The following is a 23,587-nucleotide window of genomic DNA, read 5'->3' on the forward strand; positions in this document are numbered from 1 at the left end:
AAAACTTGCGTACATAGCGTTTTTAGCCTTGTGTGCCGAAAAGCGAATCTGCTCAATTTCCATGATGTTGCACAAGAATTTTAGTCAAATCTCACTTACTGACACGTAACTAACACGTTCCGAACGATCAAAAGTTGCATACATAACGATAGTAGCCCTGTGTACCAAAATGCAGTTGTTGTCAATTTCCATGATGTTGCACAAGAATTTTCGACAAATCTTACTTACTGACACGTAACTAAGACGTTCCAGACAAACAAAACTTGCGTACATAGCCATCATAACCTTGTGTGCCGAAAAGCGGATCTGCTCAATTTCCATGAGGTTGCACATGAATTTTCGACAAATCTCACTTACTGACACGTAAATAAAACGATCCGGACGATCAAAACTTGCGTACATAGCGATCCTAACCTTGTGCGCCGAAAAGCGGATCTGATAAATTTCTATGAGGTTGCACAAGAATTTTCGACAAACCTCACTTACTGACACGTAACTAAAACGTTCCGGACGATCAAAACTTGCGTACATAGCCATCTTAACCTTGTGTGCCGAAAAGCGGATCTGCTCAATTTCCATGAGGTTGCACATGAATTTTCACAAATCTCACTTACTGACACGTAACTAAGACGTTCCGAATGAACCAAATTTGCGTACATAGCCATCATAACCTTGTGTGCCGAAAAGCGGATCTGCTCAATTTCCATGAGGTTGCACATGAATTTTCGACAATTCTCACTTACTGACACGTAACTGAGACGTTCCGAATGAACAACACTTGCGTACATAGCAATCTTAACCTTGTGTGCCGAAAAGCGGATCTGCTCAATTTTCATGAGGTTGCACATGAATTTTCGACAAATCTCACTTACTGACACGTAACTAAGACGTTCCGGAAGATCAAAACTTGCGTACATAGCGATCTTAACCTTGTGTGCCGAAAAACGGATCTGCTCAATTTCCATGAGGTTGCACATGAATTTTCACAAATCTCACTTACTGACACGTAACTAAGACGTTCCGAATGAACCAAATTTACGTACATAGCCATCATAACCTTGTGTGCCGAAAAGCGGATCTGCTCAATTTCCATGAGGTTGCACATGAATTTTTGACAATTCTCACTTACTGACACGTAACTAAGACGTTCCGAATGAACAAAACTTGCGTACATAGCGATCTTAACCTTGTGTGCCGAAAAGCGGATCCGCTCAATTTCCATGAGGTTGCACATGAATTTTCGACAAATCTCACTTACTGACACGTAACTAAGACGTTCCGGAAGATCAAAACTTGCGTACATAGCGATCTTAGCACTGTGTGCCGAAAAGCGATTCTGCTCATTTTCCTTGATGTTGCACAAAAATTTTCGACAAATCTTACTTACTGACACATAACTGAGACGTTCCGAATGAACAAAACATGCGTACATAGCGATCTTAACCTTGTGTGCCGAAAAGCGGATCTGCTCAATTTCCATGAGGTTGCACATGAATTTTCGTCAAATCTCACTTACTGACACGTAACTTAGACGTTCCGAATGAACAAAACTTGCGTACAGTGCGATCTCAGCCTTGTGTGCCGAAAAGCAGTTCTGCTCAATTTCCATGATGTTGCACAAGAATTTTCGACAAACCTCACTTACTGACACGTAACTAAGACGTTTCTGACGATCAAAACTTGCGTACATAGCAATCATAGCCCTGTGTGCCGAAATGCGGTTGTTGTCAATTTCCATGATGTTGCACAAGAATTTTTGACAAATATTACTTACTGACACGTAACTGAGACGTTCCGAATGAACAAAACTTGCGTACATAGCGATCTTAGCCCTGTGTGCCGAAAAGCGGTTCTGATCAATTTCCATGATGTTGCACAAGAATTTTCGACGAATCTTTCTTACTGACACGTAACTGAGACGTTCCGAATGAACAAAACTTGCGTACATGGTGATCTTAACCTTGTGTGCCGAAAAGCGGATCTGCTCAATTTCCATGAGGTTGTACATGAATTTTCGACAAATCTAACTTACTGACACGTAACTAAGACGTACCGGAAGATTAAAACTTGCGTACATAGCGATCTTAGCACCGTGTGCCGAAAAGCGATTCTGCTCACTTTCCTTGATGTTGCACATGAATTTTCGAGAAATCTCACTTACTGACACGTAACTTAGACGTTCCGAATGAACAAAACTTGCGTACATAGCGATCCTAGCCCTGTATTCCGAAAAGCGGTTCTGCTCAATTTCCATGATGTTGCACAAGAATTTTCGACAAATCTTACTTACTGACACGTAACTAAGACGTTCCGAATGAACCAAATTTGCGTACATAGCCATCATAACCTTGTGTGCCAAAAAGCGGATCGGCTCAATTTCCATGAGGTTGCACATGAATTTTCGTCAAATCTCACTTACTGACACGTAACTTAGACGTTCCGAATGAACAAAACTTGCGTACATAGCGATCCTAGCCCTGTGTGCCGAAAAGCGGTTCTGCTCAATTTCCATGATGTTGCACAAGAATTTTCGACAAATATTACTTACTGACACGTAACTGAGACGTTCCGAATGAACAACACATGCGTACATAGCGATCTTAACCTTGTGTGCCGTAAAGCGGATCTGCTCAATTTTCATGAGGTTGCACATGAATTTTCGACAAATCTCACTTACTGACACGTAACTAAGACGTTCCGGAAGATCAAAACTTGCGTACATAGCGATCTTAACCTTGTGTGCCGAAAAGCGGATCTGCTCAATTTCAATGAGGTTGCACATGAATTTTCACAAATCTCACTTACTGACACGTAACTAAGACGTTCCGAATGAACAAAACTTGCGTACATAGCGATCTTAACCTTGTGTGCCGAAAAGCGGATCTGCTCAATTTCCATGAGGTTGCACATGAATTTTCACAAATCTCACTTACTGACACGTAACTAAGACGTTCCGAATGAACCAAATTTGCGTACATAGCCATCATAACCTTGTGTCCCGAAAAGCGGATCTGTTCAATTTCCATGAGGTTGCACATTAATTTTCACAAATCTCACTTACTGACACGTAAATAAGACGTTCCGAATGAACCAAATTTGCGTACATAGCCATCATAACCTTGTGTCCCGAAAAGCGGATCTGCTCAATTTCCATGAGGTTGCACATGAATTTTCGACAATTCTCACTTACTGACACGTAACTAAGACGTTCCGAATGAACAAAACTTGCGTACATAGCGATCTTAACCTTGTGTGCCGAAAAGCGGATATGCTCAATTTCCATGAGGTTGCACATGAATTTTCGACAAATCTCACTTACTGACACGTAACTAAGACGTTCCGGAATATCAAAACTTGCGTACATAGCGATCTTAGCACTGTGTGCCGAAAAGCGATTCTGCTCATTTTCCTTGATGTTGCACAAGAATTTTCGACAAATCTTACTTACTGACACGTAACTGAGACGTTCCGAATGAACAAAATGTGCGTACATAGCGATCTTAACCTTGTGTGCCGAAAAGCGGATCTGCTCAATTTCCCTGAGGTTGCACTTGAATTTTTGAGAAATCTCACTTACTGACACGTAACTTAGACGTTCCGAATGAACAAAACTTGCGTACATAGCGATCCTAGCCCTGTATGCCGAAAAGCGGTTCTGCTCAATTTCCATGATGTTGCACAAGAATTTTCGACAAATATTACTTACTGACACGTAACTGAGACGTTCCGAATGAACAAAACTTGCGTACATAGCGATCTTAACCTTGTATGCCGAAAAGCGGATCTGCTCAATTTCCATGAGGATGCACATGAATTTTCGACAAATCTCACTTACTGACACGTAAGTTCCGAATGAACATAACTTGCGTACATAGCGATCTTAGCCCTGTGTGCCGAAAAACGGTTCTGATCAATTTCCACGATGTTGCACAAGAATTTTCGACAAATATTACTTACTGACACGTAACTGAGACGTTCCGAATGAACAAAACTTGCGTACAGTGCGAGCTCAGCCTTGTGTGCCGAAAAGCAGTTCTGCTCAATTTCCATGATGTTGCACAAGAATTTTCGACAAACCTCACTTACTGACACGTAACTAAGACGTTTCTGACGATCAAAACTTGCGTACATAGCAATCTTAGCCCTGTGTGCCGAAATGCGGTTGTTGTCAATTTCCATGATGTTGCACAAGAATTTTTGACAAATATTACTTACTGACACGTAACTGAGACGTTCCGAATGAAGAAAACTTGCGTACATAGCGATCTTAACCTTGTGTGCCGAAAAGGGGTTCTGATCAATTTCTATGATGTTGCACAAGAATTTTCGACAAATCTTACTTACTGACACGTAATTAAGACGTTCCGAATGTACAAAACTTGCGTACATAGCGATCCTAGCCCTGTATGCCGAAAAGCGGTTCTGCTCAATTTCCATGATGTTGCACAAGAATTTTCGACAAATCTTACTTACTGACACGTAACTTAGACGTTCCGAATGAACAAAACTTGTGTACATAGCGATCCTAGCCCTGTATGCCGAAAAGCGGTTCTGCTCAATTTCCATGATGTTGCACAAGAATTTTCGACAAATCTTACTTACTGACACGTAACTGAGACGTTCCGAATGAACAACACTTGCGTACATAGCGATCTTAACCTTGTGTGCCGTAAAGCGGATCTGCTCAATTTTCATGAGGTTGCACATGAATTTTCGACAAATCTCACTTACTGACACGTAACTAAGACGTTCCGGAAGATCAAAACTTGCGTACATAGCGATCTTAGCACTGTGTGCCGAAAAGCGATTCTGCTCATTTTCCTTGATGTTGCACAAGAATTTTCGACAAATCTTACTTACTGACACGTAACTGAGACGTTCCGAATGAACAAAATGAGCGTACATAGCGATCTTAACCTTGTGTGCCGAAAAGCGGATCTGCTCAATTTCCCTGAGGTTGCACTTGAATTTTTGAGAAATCTCACTTACTGACACGTAACTTAGACGTTCCGAATGAACAAAACTTGCGTACATAGCGATCCTAGCCCTGTATGCCGAAAAGCGGTTCTGCTCAATTTCCACGATGTTGCACAAGAATTTTCGACAAATATTACTTACTGACACGTAACTGAGACGTTCCGAATGAACAAAACTTGCGTACAGTGCGATCTCAGCCTTGTGTGCCGAAAAGCAGTTCTGCTCAATTTCCATGATGTTGCACAAGAATTTTCGACAAACCTCACTTACTGACACGTAACTAAGACGTTTCTGACGATCAAAACTTGCGTACATAGCAATCTTAGCCCTGTGTGCCGAAATGCGGTTGTTGTCAATTTCCATGATGTTGCACAAGAATTTTCGACAAATCTTACTTACTGACACGTAACTTAGACGTTCCGAATGAACAAAACTTGTGTACATAGCGATCTTAGCCCTGTGTGCCGAAAAACGGTTCTGATCAATTTCCACGATGTTGCACAAGAATTTTCGACAAATATTACTTACTGACACGTAACTGAGACGTTCCGAATGAACAAAACTTGCGTACAGTGCGATCTCAGCCTTGTGTGCCGAAAAGCAGTTCTGCTCAATTTCCATGATGTTGCACAAGAATTTTCGACAAACCTCACTTACTGACACGTAACTAAGACGTTTCTGACGATCAAAACTTGCGTACATAGCAATCTTAGCCCTGTGTGCCGAAATGCGGTTGTTGTCAATTTCCATGATGTTGCACAAGAATTTTTGACAAATATTACTTACTGACACGTAACTGAGACGTTCCGAATGAAGAAAACTTGCGTACATAGCGATCTTAGCCCTGTGTGCCGAAAAGGGGTTCTGATCAATTTCTATGATGTTGCACAAGAATTTTCGACAAATCTTACTTACTGACACGTAATTAAGACGTTCCGAATGTACAAAACTTGCGTACATAGCGATCCTAGCCCTGTATGCCGAAAAGCGGTTCTGCTCAATTTCCATGATGTTGCACAAGAATTTTCGACAAATATTACTTACTGACACGTAACTGAGACGTTCCGAATGAACAAAACTTGCGTACATAGCGATCTTAACCTTGTATGCCGAAAAGCGGATCTGCTCAATTTCCATGAGGATGCACATGAATTTTCGACAAATCTCACTTACTGACACGTAAGTTCCGAATGAACAAAACTTGCGTACATAGCGATCTTAGCCCTGTGTGCCGAAAAACGGTTCTGATCAATTTCCACGATGTTGCACAAGAATTTTCGACAAATATTACTTCCTGACACGTAACTGAGACGTTCCGAATGAACAAAACTTGCGTACAGTGCGATCTCAGCCTTGTGTGCCGAAAAGCAGTTCTGCTCAATTTCCATGATGTTGCACAAGAATTTTCGACAAACCTCACTTACTGACACGTAACTAAGACGTTTCTGACGATCAAAACTTGCGTACATAGCAATCTTAGCCCTGTGTGCCGAAATGCGGTTGTTGTCAATTTCCATGATGTTGCACAAGAATTTTTGACAAATATTACTTACTGACACGTAACTGAGACGTTCCGAATGAAGAAAACTTGCGTACATAGCGATCTTAGCCCTGTGTGCCGAAAAGGGGTTCTGATCAATTTCTATGATGTTGCACAAGAATTTTCGACAAATCTTACTTACTGACACGTAATTAAGACGTTCCGAATGTACAAAACTTGCGTACATAGCGATCCTAGCCCTGTATGCCGAAAAGCGGTTCTGCTCAATTTCCATGATGTTGCACAAGAATTTTCGACAAATCTTACTTACTGACACGTAACTTAGACGTTCCGAATGAACAAAACTTGTGTACATAGCGATCCTAGCCCTGTATGCCGAAAAGCGGTTCTGCTCAATTTCCATGATGTTGCACAAGAATTTTCGACAAATCTTACTTACTGACACGTAACTGAGACGTTCCGAATGAACAACACTTGCGTACATAGCGATCTTAACCTTGTGTGCCGTAAAGCGGATCTGCTCAATTTTCATGAGGTTGCACATGAATTTTCGACAAATCTCACTTACTGACACGTAACTAAGACGTTCCGGAAGATCAAAACTTGCGTACATAGCGATCTTAACCTTGTGTGCCAAAAAGCGGATCTGCTCAATTTCCATGAGGTTGCACATGAATTTTCACAAATCTCACTTACTGACACGTAACTAAGACGTTCCGAATGAACAAAACTTGCGTACATAGCGATCTTAACCTTGTGTGCCGAAAAGCGGATCTGCTCAATTTCCATGAGGTTGCACATGAATTTTCACAAATCTCACTTACTGACACGTAACTAAGACGTTCCGAATGAATCAAATTTGCGTACATAGCCATCATAACCTTGTGTCCCGAAAAGCGGATCTGTTCAATTTCCATGAGGTTGCACATGAATTTTCACAAATCTCACTTACTGACACGTAAATAAGACGTTCCGAATGAACCAAATTTGCGTACATAGCCATCATAACCTTGTGTGCCGAAAAGCGGATCTGCTAAATTTCCATGAGGTTGCACATGAATTTTCGACAAACCTCACTTACTGACACGTAACTAAGACGTTTCTGACGATCAAAACTTGCGTACATAGCAATCTTAGCCCTGTGTGCCGAAATGCGGTTGTTGTCAATTTCCATGATGTTGCACAAGAATTTTTGACAAATATTACTTACTGACACGTAACTGAGACGTTCCAAATGAACAAAACTTGCGTACATAGCGATCCTAGCCCTGTATGCCGAAAAGCGGTTCTGCTCAATTTCCATGATGTTGCACATGAATTTTCGACAAATCTTACTTACTGACACGTAACTGAGACGTTCCGAATGAACAACACTTGCGTACATAGCGATCTTAACCTTGTGTGCCAAAAAGCGGATCTGCTCAATTTTCATGAGGTTGCACATGAATTTTCGACAAATCTCACTTACTGACACGTAACTAAGACGTTCCGGAAGATCAAAACTTGCGTACATAGCGATCTTAACCTTGTGTGCTGAAAAGCGGATCTGTTCAATTTCCATGAGGTTGCACATGAATTTTCACAAATCTCACTTACTGACACGTAAATAAGACGTTCCGTATGAACCAAATTTGCGTACATAGCGATCTTAACCTTGTATGCCGAAAAGCGGATCTGCTCAATTTCCATGAAGATGCACATGAATTTCGACAAATCTCACTTACTGACACGTAACTAAGACGTTCCGGAAGATCAAAACTTGCGTACATAGCGATCGTAACCTTGTGTGCCGAAAAGCGGATCTGTTCAATTTCCATGATGTTGCACATGAATTTTCACAAATCTCACTTACTGACACGTAAATAAGACGTTCCGAATGAACCAAATTTGCGTACATAGCCATCATAACCTTGTGTGCCGAAAAGCGGATCTGCTCAATTTCCATGAGGTTGCACATGAATTTTCGACAATTCTCACTTACTGACACGTAACTAAGACGTTCCGGAAGATCAAAACTTGCGTACATAGCGATCTTAGCACTGTGTGCCGAAAAGCGATTCTGCTCATTTTCCTTGATGTTGCACAAGAATTTTCGACAAATCTTACTTATTGACACGTAACTGAGACGTTCCGAATGAACAAAATGTGCGTACATAGCGATCTTAACCTTGTGTGCCGAAAAGCGGATCTGCTCAATTTCCCTGAGGTTGCACTTGAATTTTTGTGAAATCTCACTTACTGACACGTAACTTAGACGTTCCGGAAGATCAAAACTTGCGTACATAGCGATCTTAACCTTGTGTGCCGAAAAGCGGATCTGCTCAATTTCCATGAGGTTGCACATGAATTTTCACAAATCTCACGTTCTGACACGTAACTAAGACGTTCCGAATGAACAAAACTTGCGTACATAGCGATCTTAACCTTGTGTGCCGAAAAGCGGATCTGCTCAATTTCCATGAGGTTGCACATGAATTTTCACAAATCTCACTTACTGACACGTAACTAAGACGTTCCGAATGAACCAAATTTGCGTACATAGCCATCATAACCTTGTGTACCGAAAAGCGGATCTGCTCAATTTCCATGAGGTTGCACATGAATTTTCGACAAACCTCACTTACTGACACGTAACTAAGACGTTTCTGACGATCAAAACTTGCGTACATAGCAATCTTAGCCCTGTGTGCCGAAATGCGGTTGTTGTCAATTTCCATGATGTTGCACAAGAATTTTTGACAAATATTACTTACTGACACGTAACTGAGACGTTCCGAATGAACAAAACTTGCGTACATAGCGATCCTAGCCCTGTATGCCGAAAAGCGGTTCTGCTCAATTTCCATGATGTTGCACAAGAATTTTCGACAAATCTTACTTACTGACACGTAACTGAGACGTTACGAAGGAACAACACTTGCGTACATAGCGATTTTAACAATGTATGCCGTGAAGCGGTTCTTCACAATTTCCTTGATGTTGCACTATAATTTTAAACAAATCTCACTTACTGACACGTAACTAAGACGTTCCGAACGACCAAAACTTGCGTACATAGCGATCTCAGCTTTGTGCGCAGATAAACGTACATCCTCAATTTCGTTAACGTTGTACAAGAATTTTCGACTAAACTCACTCGCTGACACGTAACTAAGACGTTCCGAACGAACAAAACTTGCGTACATAACGATCTCAACTTTGTGCGTAGAAAAACGTATATTCTCAATTTCGTTAACGTTGTACAAGAATTTTCGACTAAACTCACTCGCTGACACGTAACTAAGACGTTCCGAACGAAAAAAACTTGCGTACATAGCAACTTTAACAATGTATGCCGTGAAGCGTTTCTTCTTAATTTCCTTGATGTTGCACAAGAATTTTCGTATAAACTCACTTACTGACACGTAACTAAGTTCTTCCGAACGAATAGAACTTGCGTAAATAGCGATTTTATCAATGTATGCCGAGAAACGGTTCTTCTCAATTTCCTTGATGTTGCACAAGAATTTTAGGCAAATCTCACTTACTGACACGTAAATAAGACGTTCCGAACGACCAAAACTTGCGAACATAGCGATCTCAGCTTTGTGCGCAGATAAACGTATATCCTCAATTTCGTTAACGTTGTACAATAATTTTAAACAAATCTCACTTACTGACACGTAACTAAGACGTTCCGAACGACCAAAACTTGCGTACATAGCGATCACAGCTTTGTGCGCAGATAAACGTACATCCTCAATTTCGTTAACGTTGTACAAGAATTTTCGACTAAACTCACTTGCTGACACGTAACTAAGACGTTCCGAACGAAAAAAACTTGCGTACATAGCGATTTTAACAGTGTATGCCGTGAAGCGGTTCTTCTCAATTTCCTTGATGTTGCACAAGAATTTTAAACAAATCTCACTTACTGACACGTAACTAAGACGTTCCGAACGAGCAAAACTTGTGTAAATAGCGATTTTAACAGTGTATGCCGTGAAGCGGTTCTTCTCAATTTCCTTGATGTTGCACAATAATTTTAAACAAATCTCACTTACTGACACGTAACTAAGACGTTCCGTACGAACAAAACTTGCGTACATAGCGATTTTAACAGTGTATGCCGTGAAGCGGTTCTTCTCAATTTCCTTGATGTTGCACAAGAATTTTAAACAAATCTCACTTACTGACACGTAACTAAGACGTTCCGAACGAGCAAAACTTGCGTAAATAGCGATTTTAACAATGTATGCCGTGAAGCGGTTCTTCTCAATTTCCTTGATGTTGCACAAGAATTTTCGACTAAACTCACTTACTGACACGTAACTAAGTCGTTCCGAACGAATAGAACTTGCGTAATTAGCGATTTTAACAATGTATGCCGAGAAACTGTTCTTCTCAGTTTCCTTGTTGTTGCACAAGTATTTTCGACTAAATTCACTTACTGACACGTGACTAAGACGTTCCGAACGAACAAAACTTGCGTACATAGCGATTTTAACAATGTATGCCGTGAAGCGGTTTTTCTCATTTTCCTTGATGTTGCACAAGAATTTTAGACATATCTCACTTACTGACACGAAACTAAGACGTTCCGAACGAACAAAACTTGCGTACATAACGATCTCAGCTTTGTGCGTAGATAAACGTATATTCTCAATTTCGTTAACGTTGTACAAGAATTTTCGACTAAACTCACTTGCTTACACGTAACTAAGACGTTCCGAACGAACAAAACTTGCGTAAATAGCGATTTTAACAATGTATGCCGTGAAGCGGTTCTTCTCAATTTCCTTGATGTTGCACAAGAATTTTCGACTAAACTCACTTACTGATACGTAACTAAGACGTTCCGAACAAAAAAAACTTGCGTGCATAGCGACTTTAACAATGTATGCCGTGAAGCGGTTCTTCTCAATTTCCTTGATGTTGCACAAGAATTTTCGAATAAACTCACTTACTGACACGTAACTAAGACGTTCCGTACGAACAAAACTTGCGTACATAGCGATTTTAACGGTGTATGCCGTGAAGCGGTTCTTCTCAATTTCCTTGATGTTGCACAATAATTTTAAACAAATCTCACTTACTGACACGTAACTAAGACGTTCCGAACGACCAAAACTTGCGTACATAGCGATCTCAGCTTTGTGCGCAGATAAACGTACATCCTCAATTTCGTTAACGTTGTACAAGAATTTTCGACTAAACTCACTTGCTGACACGTAACTAAGACGTTCCGAACGAAAAAAACTTGCGTACATAGCGACTTTAACAATGTATGCCGTGAAGCTGTTCTTCTCAATTTCCTTGATGTTGCACAAGAATTTTCGAATAAACTCACTTACTGACACGTAACTAAGTCCTTCCGAACGAATAGAACTTGCGTACATAGCGACTTTAACAATGTATGCCTTGAAGCGGTTCTTCTCAATTTCCTTGATGTTGCACAAGTATTTTCGAATAAACTCACTTGCTGACACGTAACTAAGACGTTCCGAACGAAAAAAACTTGCGTACATAGCGACTTTAACAATGTATGCCGTGAAGCGGTTCTTCTCAATTTCCTTGATGTTGCACAAGAATTTTCGAATAAACTCACTTATACCCGTATTCATAGTCCTTCCTTATTTTAAGGACGGAGGAAGCCTCCATGAAGGATTCCTTGAATCTGCAAGGCCACCTTGTTTCATAGATGAACCTCGAGTCTCCCTTTCAGAAGGAAGGAATACTTTAGGGATTTTTAGTGACCGACTGGAAGCAGCACCGTTTTATGCTGCCTGCGACTAATTTCATATAATACATATGAAAACTTTTTCGTATCTTCAAAAAATTCCACGGGATTTTCCCAATCGCGAATGTATCTTTTCGGAATCCGCCATAGAATCCGATTCTCTGGATTTTCGTCTTCAAATCCATCGTCAGAATCATTTAAAAATTCATTGTCCATTATCCCTTTTTCCTTTATACACTTTCAGTTTGAGAGCGGGACAACAAATAACCACAAAACCACAGATTGAAATGTAACAAAACTAACTTTTGGAGGTTATATTTGGTTATATTCTGCGTATCGTCTGCTAAAAAGGTCGCATCCACTACTCAAGGAAGCTCGTGACCTTCCTTGAGATAAGGGAGCCAATAAGATTCCTTGTTCGGTCAAGGAAAGTTTATGAAACGTGGAACGAGGAACAAGGAATCCTTATTCCTCAAGGACGGACTATGAATACGGATATTACTGACACGTAACTAAGTCCTTCCGAACGAATAGAACTTGCGTACATAGCGACTTTAACAATGTATGCCGTGAAGCGGTTCTTCTCAATTTCCTTGATGTTGCACAAGAATTTTCGACTAAACTCACTTACTGATACGTAACTAAGGCGTTCCGAACGACCAAAACTTGCGTACATGGCGATTTTAACAGTGTATGCCGTGAAGCGGTTCTTCTCAATTTCCTTGATGTTGCACAAGAATTTTAGACAAATCTCACTTACTGACGCGTAACTAAGACGTTCCGTACGAAAAAAACTTGCGTACATAGCGATTTTAACAGTGTATGCCGTAAAGCGGTTCTTCTCAATTTCTTTAACGTTGTACAAGAATTTTCGACTAAACTCACTTACTGACACGTAACTAAGACTTTCCGTACGAACAAAACTTGCGTACGTAGCGATTTTAACAGTGTATGCCGTGAAGCGGTTCTTCTCAATTTCCTTGATGTTGCACAAGAATTTTAAACAAATCTCACTTACTGACACGTAACTAAGGTGATCCGAACGACCAAAACTTGCGTACATAGCGATCTCAGCTTTGTGCGCTGAAAAACATATATCCTCAATTTCCTTAATGTTCTACAAGAAATTTCGACTAAACTCACTTACTGACACGTAACTAAGACGTTCCGAACGAACAAAACTTGCGTACATAGCGATTTTAACAGTGTATGCCGTGAAGCGGTTCTTCTCAATTTCCTTGATGTTGCACAAGAATTTTAAACAAATCTCACTTATTGACACGTAACTAAGACGTTCCGTACGAACAAAACTTGCGTACATAGCGATTTTAACAGTGTATGCCGTGAAGCGGTTCTTCTCAACTTCCTTGATGTTGAAAAATAATTTTAAACAAATCTCACTTACTGACACGTAACTAAGACGTTCCGTACGAACAAAACTTGCGTATATAGCGATCTCAGCTTTGTGCGCAGAAAAACGTATATCCTCAATTTCTTTAACGTTGTACAAGAATTTTCGACTAAACTCACTTACTGACACGTAACTAAGACGTTCCGAACGGACAAAACTTGCGTACATAGCGATTTTAACAGTGTATGCCGTGAAGCGGTTCTTCTCAATTTCCTTGATGTTGGACAAGAATTTTAAACAAATATCACTTTCTGACACGTAACTAAGACGTTCCGAACGACCAAAACTTGCGTACATAGCGATCTCAGCTTTGTGCGCAGATAAACGTATATCCTCAATTTCGTTAACGTTGTACAAGAATTTTCGACTAAACTCACTTACTGACACGTAACTAAGACGTTCCGAACGACCAAAACTTGCGTACATAGCGATCTCAGCTTTGTGCGCAGATAAACGTATATCCTCAATTTCGTTAGCGTTATACAAGAATTTTCGACTAAACTCACTTACTGACACGTAACTAAGACGTTCCGAACGACCAAAACTTGCGTACATAGCGATCCCAGCTTTGTGCGCAGATAAACGTATATCCTCAATTTCGTTAACGTTGTACAAGAATTTTCGACTAAACTCACTTACTGACACGTAACTAAGACGTTCCGAAAGGAGAAAACTTGCGTATATAGCGATTTTAACATTGTATGCCGTGAAGCGGTTCTTCTCAATTTCCTTGATGTTGCACAAGAATTTTAGACAAATCTCACTTACTGACGCGTAACTAAGACGTTCCGTACGAACAAAACTTGCGTACATAGCGATTTTAACCGTGTATGCCGTGAAGCGGTTCTTCTCAACTTCCTTGATGTTGCACAATAATTTTAAACAAATCTCACTTACTGACACGTAACTAAGACACTCCGTACGAACAAAACTTGCGTACATAGCGATTTTAACAGTGTATGCCGTGAAGCGGTTCTTCTCAACTTCCTTGATGTTGCACAATAATTTTAAACAAATCTCACTTACTGACACGTAACTAAGACGTTCCGAACGACCAAAACTTGCGTACATAGCGATCTCAGCTTTGTGCGCAGATAAACGTATATCCTCAATTTCGTTAACGTTGTACAAGAATTTTCGACTAAACTCACTTACTGACACGTAACTAAGACGTTCCGAAAGACCAAAACTTGCGTACATAGCCATTTTAACAGTGTATGCCGTGAAGCGGTTCTTCTCAATTTCCTTGATGTTGCACAAGAATTTTAAACAAATCTCACTTACTGACACGTAACTAGGACGTTCCGAAATACCAAAACTTGCGTACATGGCGATTTTAACAGTGTATGCCGTGAAGCGGTTCTTCTCAATTTCCTTGATGTTGCACAAGAATTTTAGACAAATCTCACTTACTGACGCGTAACTAAGACGTTCCGTACGAAAAAAACTTGCGTACATAGCGATTTTAACAGTGTATGCCGTAAAGCGGTTCTTCTCAATTTCTTTAACGTTGTACAAGAATTTTCGACTAAACTCACTTACTGACACGTAACTAAGACTTTCCGTACGAACAAAACTTGCGTACGTAGCGATTTTAACAGTGTATGCCGTGAAGCGGTTCTTCTCAATTTCCTTGATGTTGCACAAGAATTTTAAACAAATCTCACTTATTGACACGTAACTAAGACGTTCCGTACGAACAAAACTTGCGTATATAGCGATCTCAGCTTTGTGCGCAGAAAACGTATATCCTCAATTTCTTTAATGTTGTACAAGAATTTTCGACTAAACTCACTTACTGACACGTAACTAAGACGTTCCGAACGGACAAAACTTGCGTACATAGTGATTTTAACAGTGTATGCCGTGAAGCGGTTCTTCTCAATTTCCTTGATGTTGGACAAGAATTTTAAACAAATATTACTTTCTGACACGTAACTAAGACGTTCCGAACGACCAAAACTTGCGTACATAGCGATTTTAACAGTGTATGCCGTAAAGCGGTTCTTCTCAATTTCCTTGATGTTGCACAAGAATTTTAAACAAATCTCATTTACTGACACGTAACTAAGACGTTCCGAAATACCAAAACTTGCGTACATGGCGATTTTAACAGTGTATGCCGTGAAGCGGTTCTTCTCAATTTCCTTGATGTTGCACAAGAATTTTAAACAAATCTCACTTACTGACACGTAACTAAGACGTTCCGAACGACCAAAACTTGCGTACATAGTGATCCCAGCTTTGTGCGCAGATAAACGTATATCCTCAATTTCGTTAACGTTGTACAAGAATTTTCGACTAAACTCACTTACTGACACGTAACTAAGACGTTCCGAACGACCAAAACTTGCGTACATAGCGATCTCAGCTTTGTGCGCAGATAAACGTATATCCTCAATTTCGTTAGCGTTGTACAAGAATTTTCGACTAAACTCTCATACTGACGCGTAACTAAGACGTTCCGAAATACCAAAACTTGCGTACATAGCGATTTTAACAGTGTATGCCGTGAAGCGGTTCTTCTCAATTTCCTTGATGTTGCACAAGAATTTTAGACAAATCTCACTTACTCACGCGTAACTAAGACGTTCCGTACGAAAAAAACTTGCGTACATAGCGATTTTAACAGTGTATGCCGTAAAGCGGTTCTTCTCAATTTCTTTAACGTTGTACAAGAATTTTCGACTAAACTCACTTACTGACACGTAACTAAGACTTTCCGTACGAACAAAACTTGCGTACGTAGCGATTTTAACAGTGTATGCCGTGAAGCGGTTCTTCTCAATTTCCTTGATGTTGCACAAGAATTTTAAACAAATATCACTTTCTGACACGTAACTAAGACGTTCCGAACGACCAAAACTTGCGTACATAGCGATCTCAGCTTTGTGCGCAGATAAACGTATATCCTCAATTTCGTTAACGTTGTAAAAGAATTTTCGACTTAACTCACTTACTGACACGTAACTAAGACGTTCCGAACGACCAAAACTTGCGTACATAGCGATCTCAGCTTTGTGCGCAGATAAACGTATATCCTCAATTTCGTTAGCGTTATACAAGAATTTTCGACTAAACTCACTTACTGACACGTAACTAAGACGTTCCGAACGACCAAAACTTGCGTACATAGCGATCCCAGCTTTGTGCGCAGATAAACGTATATCCTCAATTTCGTTAACGTTGTACAAGAATTTTCGACTAAACTCACTTACTGACACGTAACTAAGACGTTCCGAAAGGAGAAAACTTGCGTATATAGCGATTTTAACATTGTATGCCGTGAAGCGGTTCTTCTCAATTTCCTTGATGTTGCACAAGAATTTTAGACAAATCTCACTTACTGACGCGTAACTAAGACGTTCCGTACGAACAAAACTTGCGTACATAGCGATTTTAACAGTGTATGCCGTGAAGCGGTTCTTCTCAACTTCCTTGATGTTGCACAATAATTTTAAACAAATCTCACTTACTGACACGTAACTAAGACGTTCCGTACGAACAAAACTTGCGTACATAGCGATTTTAACAGTGTATGCCGTGAAGCGGTTCTTCTCAACTTCCTTGATGTTGCACAATAATTTTAAACAAATCTCACTTACTGACACGTAACTAAGACGTTCCGAACGACCAAAACTTGCGTACATAGCGATCTCAGCTTTGTGCGCAGATAAACGTATATCCTCAATTTCGTTAACGTTGTACAAGAATTTTCGACTAAACTCACTTACTGACACGTAACTAAGACGTTCCGAAAGACCAAAACTTGCGTACATAGCCATTTTAACAGTGTATGCCGTGAAGCGGTTCTTCTCAATTTCCTTGATGTTGCACAAGAATTTTAAACAAATCTCACTTACTGACACGTAACTAAGACGTTCCGAAATACCAAAACTTGCGTACATGGCGATTTTAACAGTGTATGCCGTGAAGCGGTTCTTCTCAATTTCCTTGATGTTGCACATGAATTTTAGACAAATCTCACTTACTGACGCGTAACTAAGACGTTCCGTACGGACAAAACTTGCGTACATAGCGATTTTAACAGTGTATGCCGTAAAGCGGTTCTTCTCAATTTCATTAACGTTGTACAAGAATTTTCGACTAAACTCACTTACTGACACGTAACTAAGACTTTCCGTACGAACAAAACTTGCGTACGTAGCGATTTTAACAGTGTATGCCGTGAAGCGGTTCTTCTCAATTTCCTTGATGTTGCACAAGAATTTTAAACAAATCTCACTTACTGACACGTAACTAAGGCGTTCCGAACGACCAAAACTTGCGTACATAGCGATCTCAGCTTTGTGCGCTGAAAAACATATATCCTCAATTTCCTTAATGTTCTACAAGAAATTCCGACTAAACTCACTTACTGACACGTAACTAAGACGTTCCGAACGAACAAAACTTGCGTACATAGCGATTTTAACAGTGTATGCCGTGAAGCGGTTCTTCTCAATTTCCTTGATGTTGCACAAGAATTTTAAACAAATCTCACTTATTGACACGTAACTAAGACGTTCCGTACGAAAAAACTTGCGTATATAGCGATCTCAGCTTTGTGCGCAGAAAAACGTATATCCTCAATTTCTTTAACGTTGTACAAGAATTTTCGACTAAACTCACTTACTGACACGTAACTAAGACGTTCCGAACGGACAAAACTTGCGTACATAGCGATTTTAACAGTGTATGCCGTGAAGCGGTTCTTCTCAATTTCCTTGATGTTGGACAAGAATTTTAAACAAATATTACTTTCTGACACGTAACTAAGACGTTCCGAACGACCAAAACTTGCGTACATAGCGATCTCAGCTTTGTGCGCAGATAAACGTATATCCTCAATTTCGTTAACGTTGTACAAGAATTTTCGACTAAACTCACTTACTGACACGTAACTAAGACGTTCCGAACGACCAAAACTTGCGTACATAGCGAACTCAGCTTTGTGCGCAGAAAAACATATATCCTCAATTTCTTTAACGTTGTACAAGAATTTTCGACTAAACTCACTTACTGACACGTAACTAAGACGTTCCGAACGAACAATACTTGCGTATATAGCGATTTTAACATTGTATGCCGTGAAGCGGTTCTTCTCAATTTCCTTGATGTTGCACAAGAATTTTAGACAAATCTCACTTACTGACACGTAACTAAGACGTTCCGTACGAACAAGACTTGCGTACATAGCGATCTCAGCTTTGTGCGCAGAAAAACGTATATCCTCAATTTCTTTAACGTTGTACAAGAATTTTCGACTAAACTCACTTACTGACACGTAACTAAGACGTTCCGAAAGGAGAAAACTTGCGTATATAGCGATTTTAACATTGTATGCCGTGAAGCGGTTCTTCTCAATTTCCTTGATGTTGCACAAAAATTTTAGACAAATCTCACTTACTGACGCGTAACTAAGACGTTCCGTACGAACAAAACTTGCGTACATAGCGATTTTAACAGTGTATGCCGTGAAGCGGTTCTTCTCAACTTCCTTGATGTTGCACAATAATTTTAAACAAATCTCACTTACTGACACGTAACTAAGACGTTCCGTACGAACAAAACTTGCGTACATAGCGATTTTAACAGTGTATGCCGTGAAGCGGTTCTTCTCAACTTCCTTGATGTTGCACAATAATTTTAAACAAATCTCACTTACTGACACGTAACTAAGACGTTCCGTACGAACAAAACTTGCGTATATAGCGATCTCAGCTTTGTGCGCAGAAAAACGTATATCCTCAATTTCTTTAACGTTGTACAAGAATTTTCGACTAAACTCACTTACTGACACGTAACTAAGACGTTCCGAACGGACAAAACTTGCGTACATAGCGATTTTAACAGTGTAAGCCGTGAAGCGGTTCTTTTCAATTTCTTTGATGTTGCACAAGAATTTTAGACAAATCTCACTTACTGACGCGTAACTAAGACGTTCCGTACGAACAAAACTTGCGTTCATAGCGATTTTAACAGTGTATGCCGTGAAGCGGTTCTTCTCAATTTCCTTGATGTTGCACAAGAATTTTAAACAAATCTCACTTACTGACACGTAACTAAGACGTTCCGAACGACCAAAACTTGCGTACATAGCGATCTCAGCTTTGTGCGCAAATAAACGTATATCCTCAATTTCGTTAACGTTGTACAAGAATTTTTGACTAAACTCAATTACTGACGTTCCGATCGAACAAAACTTGCGTACATAGCGAACTCATCTTTGTGCGCAGAAAAACATATATCCTCAATTTCTTTAACGTTCTACAAGAATTTTCGACTAAACTCAATTACTGACACGTAACTAAGACGTTCCGAACGAACAATACTTGCGTATATAGCGATTTTAACATTGTATGCCGTGAAGCGGTTCTTCTCAATTTCCTTGATGTTGCACAAGAATTTTAAACAAATCTCACTTACTGACACGTAACTAAGACGTCCCGAACGACCAAAACTTGCGTACATAGCGATCCCAGCTTTGTGCGCAGATAAACGTATATCCTCAATTTCGTTAACGTTGTACAAGAATTTTCGACTAAACTCACTTACTGACACGTAACTAAGACGTTCCGAAAGGAGAAAACTTGCGTATATAGCGATTTTAACATTGTATGCCGTGAAGCGGTTCTTCTCAATTTCCTTGCTGTTGCACAAAAATTTTAGACAAATCTCACTTACTGACGCGTAACTAAGACGTTCCGTACGAACAAAACTTGCGTACATAGCGATTTTAACAGTGTATGCCGTGAAGCGGTTCTTCTCAACTTCCTTGATGTTGCACAATAATTTTAAACAAATCTCACTTACTGACACGTAACTAAGACGTTCCGTACGAACAAAACTTGCGTACATAGCGATTTTAACAGTGTATGCCGTGAAGCGGTTCTTCTCAACTTCCTTGATGTTGCACAATAATTTTAAACAAATCTCACTTACTGACACGTAACTAAGACGTTCCGTACGAACAAAACTTGCGTATATAGCGATCTCAGCTTTGTGCGCAGAAAAACGTATATCCTCAATTTCTTTAACGTTGTACAAGAATTTTCGACTAAACTCACTTACTGACACGTAACTAAGACGTTCCGAACGGACAAAACTTGCGTACATAGCGATTTTAACAGTGTATGCCGTGAAGCGGTTCTTTTCAATTTCTTTGATGTTGCACAAGAATTTTAGACAAATCTCACTTACTGACGCGTAACTAAGACGTTCCGTACGAACAAAACTTGCGTTCATAGCGATTTTAACAGTGTATGCCGTGAAGCGGTTCTTCTCAATTTCCTTGATGTTGCACAAGAATTTTAAACAAATCTCACTTACTGACACGTAACTAAGACGTTCCGAACGACCAAAACTTGCGTACATAGCGATCTCAGCTTTGTGCGCAAATAAACGTATATCCTCAATTTCGTTAACGTTGTACAAGAATTTTTGACTAAACTCAATTACTGACGTTCCGATCGAACAAAACTTGCGTACATAGCGAACTCATCTTTGTGCGCAGAAAAACATATATCCTCAATTTCTTTAACGTTCTACAAGAATTTTCGACTAAACTCAATTACTGACACGTAACTAAGACGTTCCGAACGAACAATACTTGCGTATATAGCGATTTTAACATTGTATGCCGTGAAGCGGTTCTTCTCAATTTCCTTGATGTTGCACAAGAATTTTAAACAAATCTCACTTACTGACACGTAACTAAGACGTCCCGAACGACCAAAACTTGCGTACATAGCGATCCCAGCTTTGTGCGCAGATAAACGTATATCCTCAATTTCGTTAACGTTGTACAAGAATTTTCGACTAAACTCACTTACTGACACGTAACTAAGACGTTCCGAAAGGAGAAAACTTGCGTATATAGCGATTTTAACATTGTATGCCGTGAAGCGGTTCTTCTCAATTTCCTTGCTGTTGCACAAAAATTTTAGACAAATCTCACTTACTGACGCGTAACTAAGACGTTCCGTACGAACAAAACTTGCGTACATAGCGATTTTAACAGTGTATGCCGTGAAGCGGTTCTTCTCAACTTCCTTGATGTTGCACAATAATTTTAAACAAATCTCACTTACTGACACGTAACTAAGACGTTCCGTACGAACAAAACTTGCGTACATAGCGATTTTAACAGTGTATGCCGTGAAGCGGTTCTTCTCAACTTCCTTGATGTTGCACAATAATTTTAAACAAATCTCACTTACTGACAGGTAACTAAGACGTTCCGAAAGACCAAAACTTGCGTACATAGCGAACTCAGCTTTGTGCGCAGAAAAACGTATATCCTCAATTTCTTTAACGTTGTACAAGAATTTTCGACTAAACTCACTTACTGACACGTAACTAAGACGTTCCGAAAGACCAAAACTTGCGTACATAGCCATTTTAACAGTGTATGCCGTGAAGCGGTTCTTCTCAATTTCCTTGATGTTGTACAAGAATTTTAAACAAATCTCACTTACTGACACGTAACTAAGACGTTCCGAAATACCAAAACTTGCGTACATGGCGATTTTAACAGTGTATGCCGTGAAGCGGTTCTTCTCAATTTCCTTGATGTTGCACAAGAATTTTAGACAAATCTCACTTACTGACGCGTAACTAAGACGTTCCGTACGAAAAAAACTTGCGTACATAGCGATTTTAACAGTGTATGCCGTAAAGCGGTTCTTCTCAATTTCTTTAACGTTGTACAAGAATTTTCGACTAAACTCACTTACTGACACGTAACTAAGACTTTCCGTACGAACAAAACTTGCGTACGTAGCGATTTTAACAGTGTATGCCGTGAAGCGGTTCTTCTCAATTTCCTTGATGTTGCACAAGAATTTTAAACAAATCTCACTTACTGACACGTAACTAAGGCGTTCCGAACGACCAAAACTTGCGTACATAGCGATCTCAGCTTTGTGCGCTGAAAAACATATAACCTCAATTTCCTTAATGTTCTACAAGAAATTCCGACTAAACTCACTTACTGACACGTAACTAAGACGTTCCGAACGGACAAAACTTGCGTACATAGCGATTTTAACAGTGTATGCCGTGAAGCGGTTCTTCTCAATTTCCTTGATGTTGGACAAGAATTTTAAACAAATATTACTTTCTGACACGTAACTAAGACGTTCCGAACGACCAAAACTTGCGTACATAGCGATCTCAGCTTTGTGCGCAGATAAACGTATATCCTCAATTTCGTTAACGTTGTACAAGAATTTTCGACTAAACTCACTTACTGACACGTAACTAAGACGTTCCGAACGACCAAAACTTGCGTACATAGCGATCTCAGCTTTGTGCGCAGATAAACGTATATCCTCAATTTCGTTAGCGTTATACAAGAATTTTCGACTAAACTCACTTACTGACACGTAACTAAGACGTTCCGAACGACCAAAACTTGCGTACATAGCGATCCCAGCTTTGTGCGCAGATAAACGTATATCCTCAATTTCGTTAACGTTGTACAAGAATTTTCGACTAAACTCAATTACTGACACGTAACTAAGACGTTCCGAACGGACAAAACTTGCGTACATAGCGATTTTAACAGTGTATGCCGTGAAGCGGTTCTTCTCAATTTCTTTGATGTTGCACAAGAATTTTAGACAAATCTCACTTACTGACGCGTAACTAAGACGTTCCGTACGAACAAAACTTGCGTTCATAGCGATTTTAACAGTGTATGCCGTGAAGCGGTTCTTCTCAATTTCCTTGATGTTGCACAAGAATTTTAAACAAATCTCACTTACTGACACGTAACTAAGACGTTCCGAACGACCAAAACTTGCGTACATAGCGATCTCAGCTTTGTGCGCAGATAAACGTATATCCTCAATTTCGTTAACGTTGTACAAGAATTTTTGACTAAACTCAATTACTGACACGTAACTAAGACGTTCCGATCGACCAAAACTTGCGTACATAGCGAACTCAGCTTTGTGCGCAGAAAAACATATAT

This window comes from Polyergus mexicanus, unplaced genomic scaffold (assembly GCF_030449975.1).
Source record: "Polyergus mexicanus isolate NDT 795.1 unplaced genomic scaffold, iyPolMexi1.0 SCAF_2, whole genome shotgun sequence".
NCBI lineage: Eukaryota > Metazoa > Arthropoda > Insecta > Hymenoptera > Formicidae > Polyergus > Polyergus mexicanus.